General features: G+C 45.8%; 1 protein-coding gene across 3 annotated transcripts in view; it reads left to right on the top strand.

Moving 5' to 3' along the window:
* The first annotated feature begins 539 nt into the window (after positions 1 to 539).
* Tmem266 (transmembrane protein 266) overlaps positions 540 to 20,160 on the top strand; it is a 111,866-nt gene continuing 92,245 nt past the window's right edge. The window contains exon 1 of one of the 3 annotated variants that reach the window (XM_075965845.1): positions 540 to 627. The gene's annotated coding sequence lies outside the window, so the exon portion shown is untranslated. Of the gene's footprint in view, positions 700 to 20,160 lie in introns of all 3 variants that reach the window. The other 2 variants (XM_075965847.1, XM_075965844.1) reach the window with 2 other exon arrangements.

Here is a 20,160-nt window from a genome sequence, read left to right as displayed (position 1 = left end):
CAAACCCCTTAGGTAGCTCGGTGACTTGGTCTACTCAAAGCATTCTCAGTCGGGACAGGTGCTTCCAGGGCAGAACTCTTCGACAAAGCGCGGCCAACACACAACTGTATCTGTCACATGAAGATGTGACGAGCGGGGCACTGAGAGGTGGGCAATGCATACGCCAGGGACGGCAGGCAGAAACCTCGGAGGACACTGCGCGCCGCCGCTCTCTGCGCAGCGTGTGAAAACGCGCCCAGGGTGGTGCGGTGGCAGCGCAGGCGCCAGCCTCCGCCTGGGGCTCTCACTCGCGACCCGGTCATCCGCGCCGTGATGCCCCCACGCCCCTCGGCGGGGATGACTGCCCGCACGCGGCCCATGCGGGCAGCCGTTTCCTAGACAGCCGCACGGCCCCTCTGCAGCCTCCGGAACGCGCGCGGGTGCGGGCAGCGAGAGCGCAGGCGCGGGCCCGGGAGAGCCGCCGGTGCGAAGGCGCGCGCGCGCGCGCTCAAACGGGGTGGGCGGAGGGGCGGAGGGAGCGGCGGGGCCGCGAGGGGGCGGGAGGGGGGCGCGGAGAGGGGGAGCCCCGGGAGCGGGAGCGCGGGCCCAGCGCCGCAGAGCAGAGCGAATCCTGAGCCCCGGCAGCAGGTACGTGTTCTTGCAGCCGGCAGCCGCCGGGGCTTCCCCTGCCGTGGCCCGCCGCGGGTGAGCAAGGCAAGGGTAGGTGCGGGTCACGGTTTGCAGGGTGAGTGCCTTGGAGGACTGGGATCCTGCAGCTGACCTTCATGCCCCGGGTTGGGGAGCCGGGCGACCATCTATGGGACAGCCCCGGGTCTTCTGCTCCAGCCTGGGGATCTGCTTGTCACATGCTTCTTATTTATATTTGCAAACTGCCCTGGTTCGGGTCCAGCTGCAGATGCTTACCTCCCATTCTTTGCCTCCGTGTGCCATCTTGCATTTATTAATAAAACATGAAAACTGGGGTGCGGGAGGTTTGCTCCTGAGGGGAATCCCATTGCAGTATAGCAAGCGGGCGCCTATTTTCGGGTTTCAGACGTGGTGTAGAGGTGGAAATCCCACACCCTGGGGATTTGTGGCTTGCTTGGTCGTGACCACTTCCTAGTGGGCTTCCCCGGTTTGTCGCTAGGCGCCCCAGCGGCAGGATGGACGATCTGGAAAGGATAAAAGGTTTCACTGTCAACCTGGCATCCTGTTCAGAGGACAGGTGCAAGCTATGGCAGTTCCCTGCTTGCTAACTTGACAGGGAGGCTTAAACCCAGAAAAATCTTTCTCAAAATTGTTTAAAAAGGAGACCTTGAATTGAATCTCTGAGACTTGCCTGCTCAAACTCATCGCGGTTTTGCATCCGTAAATGTTTAAAGCTATCCACCTGTTGGAAGTCAGACCCCATACTCCGTTCTGTGTCATAATCGCCAATACTGAGATAATAATAGTCCCATATAGATTCCTTCTATCCTCTTTTAATGTGTTGCCTGTCATTTGTTTCTTTTGAAATAAATCCACGTATGATTTGTTGCCTTATATGTTAAGACTGAAATCCTATGATGTATTTATATTCCATATACACGCGCCACCATATCCTATGCACTGGTTTCTCTTTGGTGTATATTACCTATTTCCCTGGCTTTTTACTTAGCTTTGAAGAAGAGTGGGGCAAAGTGGAACGTATGTAACTGCTTCCCTAATGCCCCCTCCTCCAAAATAACATAGTGAAAAGAATAGAAAGAGCTGGGAGCCCAAAAGGAAAATGACTAGGGGAAGATGTGGGATATGGCAGCTAGATTGTAGTGCCACGTTAAATAATGAGATATAGTCATATGGACCCAGTGTGAGCTAAAAGTTATTTGTGACCGATTTCCTTGGAGCCCTCAGGGCGCCCATCTCTGTGTTGGAGATGAGGAAGCTGGGACTTAAGGTTGACTGACTTGCCCAAGGTCACACGGTCAGGAGCAGGGTAAAGATGCGATTTGTCTGCATCACATCCAATTGTAGGGAACCGGGGGTGTTGCTGCCACCTTTTCATTAAGATCAGGTTCGTGCGTGAGCATTTAGGCCCTGGTGCGATTTTTCTGCTCCACAGATTCCATACCAATTTTGTGGCTCTCCCAAATGGGAAACTGTTGTTCAAGAGTGTGGTTTTGAAAACAGGGTCTAAGGCATCCTGCTGTAAAACTACCCCATCCCATAATCAATTACATTCGAAAATTTGTTTCACTACCAGTTTAAAGCTGTGGAGTACCTAGAAACCAGGCAGAGCGCTTGCGTCTTTTCCACACTCCCACCCCACCCTGCTTGGACAGATGTCACTGCCGGTCGTCACAGTGACTTTACCACACTTATTGTGGGCGCCGAAACGGGGTGAAGGGGTTCATGCCAGCCATGTGCCGTCATCTGGCTCCTACAAATGTGGCAGTTACTCACAGCTCTGGGAATTTGTATGTGTGCTTATGGGTGTATATTTAAGCTCCTTTTCCACAAGCGCATTCTTACAGTTCAGGGGTTGGCTTTTGCCACACACACACAGCAGTTTGCATGGACTTACACACGGCTGCAGTGTCATGAATGGAAGCATCGCCTAATGGAGCTGCTGGATTTTATATTCAGGTTGTGTAATTGAACGCGTGGTGAGAAAGCTACAGTTGAATGTAAAGAATCCACTGAAAGGTATGTCCTATGGAAAATAGAGCTTTTAATGGTGCATTGGTGTAATGGATAACACTAAGCAAGGTGTATGAGATTGGTGGAAGTTCTATGAGCTCCGTTTTCTTCCTTGGACACTAAGCACAGTTTGGATGTTACCTCCTTCATTCTACCGACTCCTATTAATAGTAGACAGTTTGTATAAAAGATTGGCCTCTCAGAAAATACTCCGTTTTGAAAGAGTTCAATTTCCAGAGCTTACAGAATGCTGAGGTGGAAAATTTTTCTGCCCTGGAGATTTCCAGCTTATGGACAGATAAACTCAAGATGAATCCCGACAGCACTGGAAAGAGGCAGAAAATGAGGAGAGGTCTTGTTGGTTTCTGGGGAAGAGAAGGATTTTCCCTTTGAAAGCATCAGCACCCCTGCCAGGCAGGAGTCCCACAATTGTCTACTGCCTCCCGTGCGAGCAGAATTTTATGTAATGTGCAGATGAGCACCCTTCTTGGTGCAAAGGTCAACTCGGAAAATACAAAATAAAAAGTATTTCTGTACTACGTATTTTTTATTGAAACATTTTTTTTTTAACTAGGAAAAGCCATATGGGCAATTGTGGAGGCTTCGGCATTACTTTTGATTCCACTCACCTAGAGTGTACATTTCGGAGGGGAGAGGAAAGGACTGCTGCTTTCAAGCTATGGGTTCTGCTGTAACTGGTTATAACACATGTTCTGATGCATTGTGAGTACGACACCGGGAGCTGTCTTGTGTTAGCTGGCCTTGCAAATTGTTTAGTTATAAGATGGAGTTTTACTTATACTATCCCTTCATTTAGTGGATTTTTGTTTGTTTGGTTTTATTTTTTTCGAGACAGGATTTCTCTCTGTAGCCCTAACTGTCCTGGAACTCGTTTTGTAGACCAGGCTGGCTTCGAACTCAGAGATCCACCTGCCTCTGCCTCCCAAGTGCTGGGATTAAAGACGTGCACCACCACTGTCCAGCTTTAATTTAGTATTTTTATTTTTATTTATTTATTTTTGTTTTTCGAGACAGGGTTTCTCTGTGGTTTTGGAGCCTGTCCTGGAACTAGCTCTTGTAGACCAGGCTGGTCTCAAACTCACAGAGATCCGCCTGCCTCTGCCTCCTGAGTGCTGGGATTAAAGGCATGCGCCACCACTGCCCGGCTAATTTAGTATTTTTAAAAGAAAAAAAATAATGCCAGCACTCGTGAGTCACAGAAGTTCACAGATAGCTGATTGTAATTAATTAAACTTCCCTGGTTTGTTTCTCTCCTCAATGGGAGCTGTAGCAAGGGGTATCTATCCTCTCCTTTCAAATGGAACCAGCCGAGGGTCATAGAGGGTCACAGAACTCATCTGGGACCTTCTCTGGTCCAGATCTCAGCCTAGGACCCTAGAACTCCCTACGAGTGTTCCTAAAGTGGGTCCTAGTGGCCTTCAGTGGGGCGGGGCGACATCTAAACAGAGCAAGGCCAGACAGCGACTTCCCTTGCATCCGTCAGCATTGGCCTATGCTGTGAGTTTTTGCAAATGTAATAACTGTTCACTACAGAATATTCAGTCATAAAAAAATCAGAAGGTTGAAAGTCAGTAGTCAAAATGTTTGATAGTCCTAACTATTACCAGTGTTCACCATTAATAGTTTGGTACGGATTGCTCCAGATTTTTAAGTGCAGAAACTAAAATGTTATTCTCTTATGATTATTATGTTCATAGACAAATAGTGTTTTTCCCGTTTTTTGTTCATCTGCTAATACATATTTGATATCTGAAAGGCCCTTGAATGATCTGCTTCTAAACACTTTTTTTCAGCCACAGTGGTAGCTAGGTGGGAAGAACTGTACAACAAGGAAAAGGTTGAGGGAACCGACGGGTGGTAGGTAGGAACCTGGCATTTGCTGTGGCCGGATAGGGAGTTTCATATTCCATGTCCCTTAGCAGTTACCCTTTGTGGTCAGGTGTACAGATGTGGCGCTGGGATCCCACAATAAACAACAGAGGAGCAGACCTGATGTGTGGCTCAGACTCCGGGCTTTCTCTTTTCTCTGATTGCAGGGGAAGCAGTCTCTGTCCCTTACTTCCCTCACCTTCTATCCTGTTCTGATCCACCCATACTGGCCTCCTGGTTGCTTCTCTACCTGGAGCCCTGGCTATTCAGGGTTTTTCCTGGAATGCTCTTCCTGCAGGTACTGTCAGGGCTGGCTCCTTTACTTCCTTGAGGCTTTGCTTAAAGTCTAACAGTGCCTTCAAAACAAGTCCACCCACCCTAATGAGGCATCCCTCCTTCCTGCCTCATTTGCATTCATAACACTCCCGAGGACACAGCGTTAAGTCTTTCTGGAGTTTATTATCTGTCTCCTCTGTGGAACAAATACCCTGGAAGACCAAGGTTTTGACGGCTTTTTTACTCTCTTACCCCAAGTGCCGTGGAAAGGGGGGTGACAAGTCGTTGTGGCGTCTTTGAATCCTTCCAGCTTCCCACATTTCTTGTTATTGTTAGTAGTGGCGCTTGCTGTTCCCTGCAGTGGCCTTTTATGTTCCTTAGAGGAACAGCAAGGACAGTGCAAAAGAATTAGAAAAAAATTGTCTCCCTTTTGCTCCGGTATTGTGAAAGAGGAAACTCCTGGGGAGAATCGGGCTCCACAGAGATGGAGAGGAAGTCCCTGAGTGTCATTCTTTGCGTATGATAGGGCAGCAAAGCATACGGAGAGGCCCATGACACCTGGGTCCTGCCAGGCTTCCCCTCCTCTTGGGCTGCACAATGCTTTTGATGACTTCCAAAGGAGACTCCAGAATGCTTTGCCAACCACCAAGTTTTCAGCCTGTGTCGCCGCAAGGAAAAGAATCTATACTCACTCATACCAGTTTTTCACCCAAGCAGACTAATCATTGTGCTACCTGTAGTAAGCCACTACGTTGTTTAAACATTATCCAATACCCACTGGTGTCTTCCCTGCCTGCGTCAGGGTGTGAGTTCACTCTCAAAGCACTTGTCACTGTGTCTGAGAAGTGTGACCAGCAAGCATGAACCAGAAGCATCACACTCAGAGGTCCCTTTGGCCCACACTCCTGAGCTCACATCTATATGTCTTTGCACATGTATAATTTGCAGAAGCATTGTTTGGGACACAGCAAAATCATAGAAACTTTGGGGACTGAGTCAAACCTAGAACTCTGTAGAAGGAACTAGGATGCTGAAGGAAGCTGATAGTCATGGGAAAAGGCCTTGATGAAAGAATTCCTCCTCCCGCCCCCCCCCACCACTTCTTCTCTTCTGAGCTCTAATGGCTGCCCTCATGGCTCCAAATTCTTTGTCATAAGTAGAATTCCCTTTCCAACGCTATAGTCTCCCTGAAACTGTGTTTGACTTAGCATGAAAACTGCAGTGCTAACCACTCATTAAAACAAAGAATCTGTCTGAGAATGTCTGTTTTGCGGCTCAGGTTTTTGGAAGCTCAGACTGGGATCAGACAGATGTTTTCAGTGTGGAGTCACGCTGTGGGCAATGGCTTGGGAGGCCTCCCTCCCATCACAGCCCCAGAGCGAGCTGTGTGGAGCTCATGTGTCCTCTTTCTCCCCGATAGTTTCCCTATACATAAATTTTTGCATTTCACCTGCATGCAAAGCAGCTAATTGTCCCTTATTGTAATTACTAAAATGTGTTATTTTTGCAAGAGTGGGATGGAATATATTGGGAACCCTCGAATGAAGTCAAGGTTGCTCTGCTGCAGGATCACTCCTTAAAACGAAGTGTGGGAACCTGTCACCTGTCTTTGCTGCCACTTCCTCCCCAGGGCTGGATTTGCTGTCATCCTTCTTGCCCGGCAGGAGGCTCCTGTCCTCACCCCTCTCGGGTAAAGGTCACAAATCTGATAGCTGTTTCTCAGATTTCCTTCCTGATGGCTCAGCAGCATCCAAGCCTGCTGACTGCTTCCTGGAAACTCAGTCCTTCTGCCTCCCCTCCGCACTCGGAGGCTTCTTGCTCTGTCCTGGGCTGATGTGGTTAAGGAGTCTGAGCTCTGCTGGAATTTGAATCCTGGCCCTTGCATACTAACTATGGGACTTGAAATAGTTAACTGGCTGGGCCCCCTGGGGAAGAGCTGTGTCATGGCTTTAGGAAATGAAGATTCAAAGGCTGTGCCAAGGGAGCAGCAGCCACTAAGTGCCCCCTTTGATCATTATCGCTTCCTGTTTAGATACCCCTTGTATCTTTGGAATAAAATCCCAACATTTCTCCCTGACATCAAGACCCCTTTAACTAGCTCCTATTCAGTTCCCCTCAGGCCTTTTTTTCCTTTCCAGCACATTCCCCACTGGGCTACTTTCACCTTGTCCTGCCCTGCCCCCCTTCCCCACCAGAGGGCTTAAGAGGTTGAGGACTGGTAGCCTGCCTGCTGGGAGGCACAGAGTGCAGCCTGCTTTGTGACGTCAGCCATCCTCCCTTGGGCATGAAGCCTATCGCACTGGCAGACCACAAATTACTCAAAAACATCAGCTGTGACTTATACCTTTCAAAAATAGCTCTCTCCGCTTTCAGCCCAACCCTTTACACACAGTAGAAACTTAACTCCTGTCTTTTATCTGCTAAGGCATTGTAGTTTTATATGGGCCTTCCAAAATCCTTCTAAATTGCAGCCCATATTGGTGGTTCTGGAGTGCACACAGGCTTTATAGGAGGAAACTGAGTCAACAGCACCGGGACAGCAACCCCCTGAGAACCTTTGGAATGAGGAGGGATGTACTGAAATAACTAAAAAGAACAAGAGCATAGGGAATGGCTTAAGACTTAAAAAGTAGCTTGACTTCTTCCCAGCCTATGAAGCTATTTTAAAGTGGTCAGGGTTCTGGCTTTGAATTGTTTTGTGTAGAATTGCGTGTGTGTTGTTTTCTGTCCCAGTCCTCTGCCACCCATGAGATGGATGCTGAGGGTACAAGAAACACATCCGTAGCCCTCAGACTTGTGGGAGATCTTCTCTGGGCCGCTCCATTCTGGGTCTGCATTTCCCCACACAGTGCCAGCTAAAGAGGACATTAAAGTTAACAGAAAGCTGGGGATGGGACATCTGCTTTAAAAACACAAGAAAAGCTTTTCTGTCCCATGGTAAAGTACCTGGTCTACGAACATGAGGACTGTGTTCAGATACCCAATACCTATGCCAAAAAGGGGGAGCACAGTCGCAGCCATCTATAATCCTCAAGCAGGGGGTAGAGACAGCCCAGCCTCTGGGGCTTGCTGGTCAGCCAGTCTAGCCAATCAGTGAGCACTAGTTCAAGTGAGAGACCCTGCCTCAAAACATTAGGCTGAGTCCAAATGAGCCCAGTTGTGTCCACCTCTAACCTTGACATGTATAAGTACGTGTCACGTGCACACACATGCGCGTGCACACTCACACACTCATATGCATACACAGTATACACATGCATGCACTCACACACATACACACATGCCTGTACTCACGCACATGTGTGCACACAATCTAATCCTGTCACTGGCACCATCAGTGGCAGGAAAGATGTATGTAGTTTTTGTCAGTATCTGCAGTGACTAGACTATTTCATCAATAATGAGATGTAAATAAAATAGCTACAAAATGCAGACCGTCTTAACGCCCAAAGGTCCAGAGGCAACAGCATAACCTAGGATATTACAGTCATCCTTGGGATATTTTATTGGGGCATTTTAAGTGTACAAAATACTGTTAGGACCGTAATAATAAGTTTATCAAACAAAAAATAGTATTTCCGCAGAACTCTGAGTGGTTTGTGATTGAAGACATCGTTTGACCTGTGGAGTGCCAGCCCTGATCACCGCTTTCCTTCTGACCAAAGGGCTGTTCCAAAACAGCCCTTCAGGGGCGTCAGGGGTGAAGGCTGAGTGGCAAGGTACTCTGGGCTCTGGTGAAAGGCCACAATTGCTCAGTCATCTTCCTGGGTGTTAGAAAATATGGCTGTAGACTTGTGATTTAAAGCCCACCTCCAATCGGCAATCGCCACCGTGTTCTTTCTCCATGCACTTGTAGAAATTGCATACCACACCCAAAGACCATGACAGTTAATTGCATGCTTTCTGGATGACTTTAAGACTCCATCTTTGAAAGAAACCTGCTTTGGCTGAAGATTACTTTTGGCTTGTTCATTGCCTTTGGGGAAGGGATAGCACACACAGAAGACTTCCAGTGTGCTCTCTAACAGATAGTCTAGAGACAGCTTAGAGGAGACTGGGCATCTTCAGGGTAGTATGATCATAGAAAAGGGGTAGTCAAGGATAGCTTCAAACTTACAATCCTTCTGCCTCCACCTCTTCAGCACATTCTACTAAGTGAGGGAAAGAGCTTGGAACTGGATAATGACTGGACTTGGTTTAGACAAGATGAGGTCTTGTTCATGCCTAAATATCAGCCTTAAATGATGTGGCTCTTGCACCTCTGAGTGGGCAGAAACCTGAAGCTGTCAAAGTTGTCTTCAAGGCCAGAAAAGAGAAGACCAGTGGAGACAGTTTGAGGACAAAGACAGGTGCCAATGGAGCCATTTCTAGTTGTCCCTCTTACACACTTGCGGGTACTAGTTCAGCCCCCCCCCTCTAATGATACAAGGATGCCTCCTCTTATAGCAGGTCATATTCATTCCATCTTGTAACAGATTGAAGACTTCTGTTAGCCATGCACAAGAAAGTTTATCTTTCAAACCATTCAGAGGATCATTAGCAATAAAGAATCATAGATTAAAGTTTGTATACTGCTTTTCTTTTTCTTTTAGACTTACTTAATATATGATTGTTTTGCCTGTATGTATGTATGTGTACTATATGCATGCCTGGTCAGAAGGTGGTATTGGAACCCTAGGAAGTGGAATTACAAATGGTTGTGAGCCACCATGTGAGTGCTATGAACTGAACCCAGGTCCTCTGTAAGAACAAGTGCCCTTAACCACTGAACCAGCTCTCCAGCCCCATACATTGTTTTTAGATATACACACACATGCACACACACACACAATATAGAGCACAGAATAGTATAGATGGAACTTTTATTGAGAAGTCAAAATACTCATGCAACTTGCTTTCAGTTTTTATTAATCCTTTGAGAATTTCATACCATATATTTTGATCATATTCACCTCAACTCCCCCCCAATCCACCCCCACATCCCTACCCCCAATTTTGTGGTTTTTAAAATTTATTTATAACCTATTGATTCCCAGCTTATGCTGATCCTGGCGTGTGGGGTGTGGGGCCATCTTCGGGAGCATGGTCAATCTACTAGAAGACACACCCTTGAAGAAAGCTGACTCCTCCTCCTCCAGAAGCCACCAGTTGTCCGTAGCTCCTCAGTTATGGGTGGAGGCTCATGCATCCCTTCTTACTCCTTGGCAGAATGATGTTGGCTGGCTTAGGTTTGTGCAGATAACCACAGCTGCTGTGAGATCCTGAGTACAGAGATCCAGTTATATCCAGAAGACCCTGTTCTGGACTGACCCTCCTCGACCTCTGGCTCTTCCTGTCTGCCCCCTTTTCCATGGTGGTGACTGAGCCTGGGAGAGGAGGTGTGAGAGCGCTCTGCTGACAATTCCTCTCTGCACCTGCGCACTAGTTGTGATTTTCTATGCTAACCACCATCCACTACACCAAGAAACTTCCCAGATGAGGTATGAGATCTGCACTTAATCTGCTGGTAGCGACATTCACATTTAGAGGACCATTTGATAAGGTATCCAATAAGTAGAGATGATAACAAGAGGTACACTTTTAGGGCCTATGTGCTCCCCAATCATGGGTTCATGGCTAAATTTACAGTACGAGGCATGAGTTTCCTTCTATGGTGGGCCTTAAATCTAATCAGAGAGTGGCTGGTTACTCCCATAGCATTGGTACCATTATTGCACGCATGCTTATATCTTGCCTTCCAGGTCATAATTACAGTTCGCCAGGTTCACAACTGGGTAAGATTATTAAAATTTCCCACCAGCAGCTGGATAGCACCCTCCAGTACTATGAAAGCTAGCCACTGGGGAGGAAGCTTCCTGATCTGTACCAACTTAATTGTTCCATGTTCTGTGACCAATTTGTGTAGTGCCTTCAGCAATAGGGTCTTACTATCTAGTTCTGGGGGGCAACCAAGAGCAATGGCAATATCCTGTGTTTTGGGGATGTCTCCAGAGCCATATGACTTGCTTTGTTGTAATATTTATTCTCTTTATTGTAGCAGTGTAGAACTGAATGCACTATACCTCCAACACATGTCTGTACTTTAAATTTCGAAAAGACATACTAGCCTAAAGCATCAGGGTTTCTGGAATCTAGTCTTAGCTTTCCCACAGGCTAGAAGTATAACTGCAGACAGGTTCCTTTACTTTTCTAGATTCTGGCATCCTCTTTTGCCCAATGATAGGAACGAACTTTGTAGTTTAAGTATCCAAAAATAATTTCTCCACTCCTTTAAACCACACAGCGTCTTAAAACAGCAGCACCATAATAATTCACACGAGTGAGCTGGTTTTTCAGATTATACTTGTTATATTTGTTGGAAGGCTCAAGCGTAGATGAATGGCATTTGGCAAGAGGAAACCTTAGTCTATCGGAAACCCTTAACTTTACACTGTAGGCCGCTTTGTAGCTTGGTCTGTGTCAAAGGACACCGCATTGTCAAATGACACGTTAGGGAGATAGAATTTTGCCACATCTTGTTCATTTGTGGGTGACTGGCTTGAGTCAGAGAGGTAGTGTCCAGATTTCCGGGAGAGGCTGCTTCGAAAACCCGAGTACGGCTATCTTTAGAGGCCTCGTGTCCAGTTCCTATGGAGACAAGTCCATTGTCATTGACCACACTGAGTGAGGTCCATAGGTGGTTACACATAGGATTTGTTTCAAGACTTTGTTTATAGTCAGATACAATGGCCACATTGGGTGTAATGTGCTCTGTGTGTGTGTGTTCGTTCATGTGTGCACGTGTGACAGTGTATGTGGAAACAAGACATCCATATTAAGTACCTTCCTCAGTCCCTCTCCATCTTAATTTTTGAGACACAGTCTTTTTTTTTTTTTATCTCGGAACTTCTGATTTGGCTTGATTGGCCGGCTAGTAAACCCCAGGGATCTTCCCATCTCCACTTTCCCAGTGCTGGGTTTATAGCTGTGTGCCATGGCACTTGGCTTTGATATGGATGATAGGGACCAAACACAGGTCTTCATACTCCCATAACAAACAACTTATAGACTGAGCCCGCTCCTCAGCTCTCACAGGTGTACCTTCTTATGAGGCCGAGTTTCATACATCCCAGGTTAGCCTTGAATTCACTGTGCAGTTGAAGATGATCTTGAAATTCTCATCCTCTTGCCTCCATCTCTGGAGTACTGAGGTTAGAGGTATGTACCCCTGCATCTAGTTTATGGAACATTGAGGACAGAACCAAGGGCTTCATGCATGCTGGGCAAACACATTACCAACTGAACTATATCACCAGCTCTTGTGTGTAGGAGGCCAGAGGAGGATATTGGTTTCTTCTCCCACCACTCTCCACTTTATTCCTTGGAGACAAGCTCTGTCTCTGAGCCTTGAGTTCACTGTTTTTTTTTTCTGACTAGGTTGGCTGGCCAGCTAGTCAAAGTGACCCTCCTGTCTCTGCCTCCCACCAGACTTTGTGCTGGGGTTACAGGCACACAAACCACACCCAGCTTTTTACATGGGTGCTGGGGATCCAAACTCAGGTCCTCACATTTAAACAGAAGATGTATTTTCCCACTAAACAATCTCTCTAGCCCAAAAAGTTTTGTGATAGATTACCTATGGATATATTATAGATATGTTTATTTACCCATATCTATATTACACACAGACACATAGACACACACACAATATAGATATCTATAATACCTATTGGTAATTATTACCCACTGTTGTGGTCATACCTATTAAGAGTATTTTTGAATTATTTTCTGTTGTGGTAAGACACATATAAAATTTACTAGTTTAAGGCCGGGCGGTGGTGGCGCATGCTTTTAATCCCAGCACTCGGGAGGCAGAGGCAGGTGGATCTCTGTGAGTTCGAGGCCAACCTGGTCTACAAGAGCTAGTTCCGGGACAGGCACCAAAGCTACAGAGAAAGCCTGTCTCAAAAAATTTTTTTTACTAGTTTAACCATTGACTTCAGCGGTATTCAGTGTATTTACAGCATCAGGCAGTCATCATCACCATTCATGTCTAGAAGTCTCCATCTTACAAACCAGAGACTGTACTCAATAACTACAGGAATTCTGTTCCTTCACAGCTTTATGTTATTGATATCTCAAGTACCTCTTTATACAATATTTCATAATAGGTTTTAATGCTTTCTATTTAGTTCAGCTTGATAACTTGCTGAGGACAGCGAGGCCTGTGTAATGAGAATGCTGAAATTAGGGTGATGGAGAATAAGATGGGAAAAGGAGCTTATAGAGCCACGTAGATCTCGTTGACGATGTGGAGCATATAAATTTATGGGGACATCTTTGGAAGGTTGGCAGCATACAAGTGAAATGACTGAATTTGTTTCAGAAGGGTCATGCGGCTTCCATGAAACATTGACTGCAGGCATAGGAAGGCAAGGGGAGAATAACTGGGTTCTGTATCCTGGGTAATGTATATGGTGAGTTGGCTGTGGGGCTGTCAGTGGAAAGGGATCAGGTAGTTAGAATATGGGTACAATTGAAAGGTGAAGCCCACAAAATTAGCTGGTGTATTGGGTTCAGGGTGGGAGAGAAAGAAAAGAGTCAAGACTGGCCTCCTAGTTTTTGGGTTGAACAACTTGGAAGGATGAAATGGCCATTTATCGATGTGGGGATGGAAGAGGAGGCGATGCTAACTGGAGGAAATGAGGAATTCTGTTTCAATCATGTTACATTTCACAGTCTATTAGAGACCTAATTGAAGATGTCAAACAGGCAGTTGAATATGCAAGTCTGGAGTTCAGGGAGAAAACAGGGCCGGAACCAGACATTTTAGAGATAATCTGCAGGTGACATTTGAAGCCACAAGTTTGAATGTCTTTCTTGGGACAAGAAAGAAAGGACAGATGGGGAAAGGGTCGTAGCAATGAACCCTAAGGAATATCAAAGTTTAGAGGTCAAGGGGAAGACCCATGATGGAAATAAGAATACCCAATGAGGGAAGAGGCTGACACTAGATGGGATGGTCTCCTGACAACCAAGTTAATAAAGTGCTTCAAAGGAGTGGCCAGCTATGTCTAACGTGGTTACAAGATTGAGCATTGTATTTAGCAGTGGCTTATGTTGAGATGAACCTCCAGACACCACAGTCTGTATCTATCTGATGATGTAACTAGATGGGAACTCTTGCATCAAGCAATTCCACTTCATTTTATTGATACAGTAATTTGGCTGACATTTATTAAACATGGTTTGCTTCATGTTCGTTTACGAACTGAGAGCAGCTGAAATGAACCACATCACAGCCCTGGATCTCGGAGCAGCTTAGTGATATAAGACTAGCCCTTGGAACTCCCTCAGCTGGGTCTTCTCAGTCCTAGGACTCTGTTCTTAGAGATCCATGAACACCTTTCAAACTGGGGCTGTATTTTGTCCTCACCAAAGCCTGGCATTGAGGTGGCTCTTTAAGCTCTCTGCCTTTCCTTCTTGAAGATCAATACCTTATTCTTAATAGAAAAACACCTCCCCTGTTTCCTGTATTACCAGCTATATAAAGATTTTTCCTTCTAAGTGTTAAATACACTCATCTAATTTTCTGAATATTCTCTTTTGAATACTCCAAGAGAATGAAGGATGGACCTGTTTCTGTACAGCCTCTGACTTACTAGTCTACCTTACATACAACAGTTCATTTTCTTTTTTTAATATATCTGTACTGTATTATATCATCTCCTCCCCTCTCGCTCCTTCTGTGTACCACCCACTTCTTCTCAAATTAATGGCCTCTCTTTCTGAAATTATTGTGATAAATACACACAATAAATACAATCTGCAGAATCCATTTAGTATTGCTTTTATGCATATGTTTTTAGGGCTGACCACTGGATATTGGCTAGCCAATTAGAGGGCCCATCCCTGGGGAAGACTGATTCTTTCTCAGCAGTAATTGATTGCTTCTGGCATCTCATCCACAGGTGGTAGCTTGTGAGACTCCCCTACCCATAGCCAACAGTCATTTGACAAATGTTTTTTGTGCACTGTTATGGGTAGAATGTGAAGTGTTCCCAACAGCCGTCTATGTTTGAACACTCAATCTACAGTTGGTGGGCTGTTTGGGAAGGTGATGGATCTTTGGAGTAGGAGGTATGGCTTTCCGAAGTGGTTCAGTGAGGATGGGCCCAGCCTATCTGGACCAAGATCTCTGTTGCCGAATCCATCAAGATGAGTAGGTTGCAGGATAAACTCCCATGCCACAGACCGAGCTACTCCCCACTCTGCTTTCTATGCCATGAGGAACCAGATTCCTCCTTAAACCATGGGCTGCAGTAAACCTCTTCCCATGTAAGTGGCTTCTGTCCAGTATTTTGTCACAACAACGAGAAAAGCAACACACTGAGACTCTAGTAAGGTTCCTTTTCAGGAAGCTTACCAAGTCTCAGGTAGAAATGGCATCCCTAGGCAGGGCAAGAGGAGCTCAAAGAAAAGCATGAACACAAGGAGATAGATGTCTTGAGGGGTCCTGATAAGGGACATATTAGATGAATTTGGGGCCTCAAAATGTGGAAGGGGGGCTGGAAAGACAACTCTTACAGCAAAGTGCTTACCTTGCAAACATGAAGGGCTATGTTTAAAATGGAGAAGACCAGGCATTCTGGTGCCTACTTCAAATCTCAGCACTGGGAAGGTGGAGGGAGGTAGATCCCTGGGGCTTGGTGACCAACCAACCCAGTATCCTTGGTGAGTTCCAGACCAGTGAGAGATCCTGTCTCAAAAATTAAAAGTGATGGTGCCTAAAGAATGATAGCAAAGATTGTCATTTGGCCTCTGCATAGACATGAACCTGCACACACATGCATACACACCATGTGTGCGTGAAGTAGAAATGATTTAAGGGCAAAATATAATCATATGCGATCATTTAATATCCCATTTAAAGATAGCATTACGCCTTATAACTGCTCGTGACAGGTTAGCCTGAAGAGAGGAAGTCAGTGTCAGGTAGCTTTCCCTACATTGTGCATACAAGAAACCCATCCAGGTGTTTGAAGGGACTGTGGTATGGAGTTTAGGGGTATCTTTTTGGAGAATGCTAATGGGGCAACAGTGTGTAATGGTCATAAGGTGAGAATTTGGAACTAAGTTGCCTTGTTTTATAGACTCATTCTCATGTATGTATGAGATGCCAGGGACATATTAAACACGTAAGGGGACGAGTGAGATGGCTCACCAGGCGAAGGTACTGAACAGATACAAACCCTGAGACCTGCACAGTAGGAGGAGAGACTCTCTCAAGTTGTCCTCTGACTTCCACACCTATGCCATGGCACACATACACAACACCTGTTAAGGTCCCAATGTCAAACTTTACATAACATAATGAATTTTAAAAATGAATCCCTGCTCCTTTTCTAACCAAGGCATTATTATAAAGTCCTTAGAACTCGTGGATTCCAACTTATTTGGAATAAGGGTCTTTGAAGATGTGCTCAAATAAGGATTTGAGAGAGAATGCTGCACTATCAGACGGGCCATAAATACTATTAGAAGTGTCCTTTTAGAAGAGAGGCATGCAAAGCTCTGATGCAGAAGAGATGGCATTGTGGCTGTGGGGACAGATTGGAATGGTGAAGACACCGCCAAGGAACAACCAGAGCCACCAGGAGCTGGAAGGAGCAAGGTTCTCTCCCAGAGTCTGGAGGGAGCCCAGTCCTACCAACAACCTTGACATACATTTCTGACCTCTAGAACCATGGGACAATAAATAAATAAATGCCTGTTGTTTTCAGCCACCACTATGGCAGTGGCCTTTGCAGGTGCCACAAGAAACCAAATAGGCAATGCTGGTTACAGGAATGGAGGCGCCCGCACCTTCGTCAAAGAGGTCTGATTTGTAATATTAGAATGTCGCGTTCAGGGCATAATTGTAACCTAGAGCAGTTGTTTGACACTCTGTTCAGAGGCCAGGTCCTTAATATAAGTGGGCACATGGACCCAGAACACAGGAAAACTAAAGAACTATCAATCTGCAGTGAATGCCACAGACTCTGAGGCCTGGAGACAATTTCTGCTGTGGTACTGGGTGGGGAACATCACTGAGACTTCTCATGGTCAAGGTCCTGCCCCTTCATCTTAGACTCATTATCATCTTACAGGTGTCTGGACGTGGGATCCTGGTAGCCAACATAAGCATTTGGGATGCCTAAAGAGAAACTTGTTTTCTTACTCATATACAGAAGAAACACATGAACAGCCTCATTTTCTCTTTTGAATTTGAGAAATTTGATTAGTGGGACCTCATTAGCTGTGTGAGATTGATTCAGCCTTGCAGCGCCCAAACTGAAGTCTACACTCTTAGTAATGCGTCAGGCTAAAGTCACACTACGAGCCTGTAATGCACAGATTCCACTTAATATCGCAACAGATCCCTCTGTATACCTTTGGGGACCACACACTCCCTCTGAATCTAGGGTATGGGTTTATTTGGGTTTTTCCTGGTGCTTATTTACCTAAAGGCTTCTCCTGTGCCCTTTCCAACCACCTCAGCCTTTTTTGCTTCTTTCCTGCCATGGCTGTGAAACACATCACTCACATTGCTTGGCAAACCCCAAGGGCATAAAACAATGGAAGAGTTTTCTTCTTACAGTTTGGAAGTTCCAAGTCAAGTGTGATTGGAGCCATACACCTTCCCCATTCTCTTGGTGATTCCTTCCTTGTGTTTTTCAGTAAAGCTAGGTGTGCCTTGGCTTGTGGCTGCCTAGGTCCAGCCTCTCTACCTCTGGCTTGCCTGAGATTTTTTTTCCTGTGTCTTTGTCTGTTTTGTATAAGGATAGGGTCATTGTTTAGTATCCTCCCTTGACTCAGTGTTGCCTTACTATAATGGTTTACATCTGTGCTATATATAGTATATATATATATAGACACTTTTTCTAAAGTTGGGTCACCCTCTAAGGTGTTAGGGGACATGCGTCTTGAGGGAACACAATTCAGCTCACTGTAGGTCCTAAGGCTAGAACACTTACAGTATCTATAGTGACTGGCAAAGTAAAGGATCCATCATTTGTTAGTGTAAAAGTGCAAGGAAGCCTGAACAGAATAGCGAGACCACCCTGTCGGCTGTGCGGTCTCCAGTTAAGATCACAGTTCCACACTGGGGAGAGCTGCCCATCTTGAGCTCCCCTGCCTTCTTCTCTGAGACTTCTCCAGCAGGACTGTTCTCTACAGATGGAGCCAGGTCCATAGCACCTGCTGTTTCTGCTGATATGACCACCTGTCTCCTGGCCCAGGGCCTGGGTTGCTTTGTAGTTCTCTGTGGATATTTTGGGGATTATTCCAGTGGCTCCTTTTCTCCAGCTAGGATGTATTTCTCTTTAAAGGATCACTCTCCCTAACCCCACCCACATATTCACTACGGTGGCTCAGGAACGCACATTTTTTTTGTTTTTCTTTTTTGGTTATTTTTTTCTTGTTTTTTTTTTTAATTAAAGATTTCTGTCTCTTCCCCGCCACCGCCTCCCATTCCCCCCTCCCCCAGCCAAGTCCCCCTCCCTCGTCAGCCCAAAGAGCAATCAGGGTTCCCTGCCCTGTGGGAAGTCCAAGGACCACCCACCTCCATCCAGGTCTAGTAAGGTGAGCATCCAAACTGCCTAGGCTCCCATGCACATTCTTATGTCACTCCTGCCGTGTCATTGTCTGTGTGGACAAGTCACTGACCCCATCTTTAGTTAACTGGTGTGGGTTCTTTCTCTTTGCAAGAAAGGCCACTGTTTCGTTTCCTGTTTCACACTTTGACTGAGGGTACCTAAAATTACAAAGAAATAGTAAATGAGAAGTCCCAGAAAATAAATAGTCTGTAAATTTTTGTTTGTTTTGGTCTTTGGGTTTTTTTGAGACACGGTTTTACTGTGTAGTCCTGGCTGTTCTGGAACTCACTCTGTAGATCAGGCTGACCCAGAACTCAGAGATCTATCTGCCTGCCTCTGACTCCCAAGTGCTGGGATTAAAGGTGTGTGCCACAACTGCCTGGACAGTTGGTAGTTTTTAATTGAATGCTCTTCTGAGTCTCACAATGAAATTTCTTACATCACATGACATTCAAACCTGGATGCGAAGCAACCTTTGTCCTGTTATTCACACTGCCTGTGCTTCCCTGCCATTGGTCTCTTAACTGTAAAGCTTACCAGAGTGATTGTCTCAGTATCGCGGTGTTTGTGTTTTGATAACCATTATTTTGCTTAATAATGTTCTCAAAGCACAAAAGTAGTTATTTGGGGGAAATTCTAATATGCCAAAAAGGAAACCAAAAAGTGCTTCCTTAAGTAAAAAAGTGAACATTTACCATAGATATGCATGTATACAATAAACAACAAGCAAGAATTTGGTACTAAAGTTTATATGTGTCTGCTGGTGGGGGGGCGGTCTTAGGACAACCTTCCCGCTCCCTCCCTGCTCCCTCCCCCCCACTTTGATTCATTCTGCAACCAGGTATTACATTATATTCGACTCTATCAAACTGCTGTGTTTCTCCTGTCACCCACTAGGAGATTCGGTGCAGGTTAAATCCGCACTACAGACATAGGGCCTTTACCACCTTAAACTACCTCCGCTCTCTCACGATGACATTCCCGCATACTGGAGTGAGATTGGGCTCTCAACTTGCTGCAGCCCCTTGTGGTATTGGACAGTCTTGATTCAAATTGCAGGTCAGCCGCTCACTATAGGTATAGTCCCGTGTAAGGTTCTTAATGTCCCTACGCCTGAGTGTGTGGGTCCCCAGCACGGTTACTGTGGACCTTAGATGGTGAATGACCACCAAAGCTTCCAACATAGCCAGTTATAGTCACTGCCCCATAAATCTGCCCGTGATGATTACAAGCACTGTCAATAGTCTGGCTGAGGAATGGCTGATTCAAGAAAATGTCCCCTGGACCACATGGCTATAAGAGCATCCCTATCAGGTAATGTTGTGTCTCTGCAGGGTTCCCCTCCCCCAGTTGCACCCTTTTCTCTTATTTCGAAGGAAGAGTCATTCTTCCCTCTCAAAACTAACCATCTTTGTACCCTCAGTCCCGTCCCTTTCCTCTGTGCAGAACCTGTGTGCGATGTTTCCATCACCGCTCCGTTGGCTGTAGTCTCTCAACAAACTCCACTTGTGCCTTAGCTTAAAAGCATGCTCAGCCCCGCAGCCACTTAACATCCTGTTGAGATGGTGAATGTGATTAAAACACATTGTGCAAGACTCTGTGCTCTCAAAGAACTAATAAAAATGCAATTCATTAAGTCAATAAAATTGAAAGATGCTGCTCGTATCTTCTTTTCCCATCAAACTTTGTGAACTCTTTTAACATGCATTAATTGAACAGA

Source organism: Microtus pennsylvanicus, chromosome 3, assembly GCF_037038515.1.
Source record: "Microtus pennsylvanicus isolate mMicPen1 chromosome 3, mMicPen1.hap1, whole genome shotgun sequence".
NCBI classification, from domain to species: domain Eukaryota; kingdom Metazoa; phylum Chordata; class Mammalia; order Rodentia; family Cricetidae; genus Microtus; species Microtus pennsylvanicus.
This window is presented reverse-complemented; position numbering and strand designations above follow the sequence as displayed.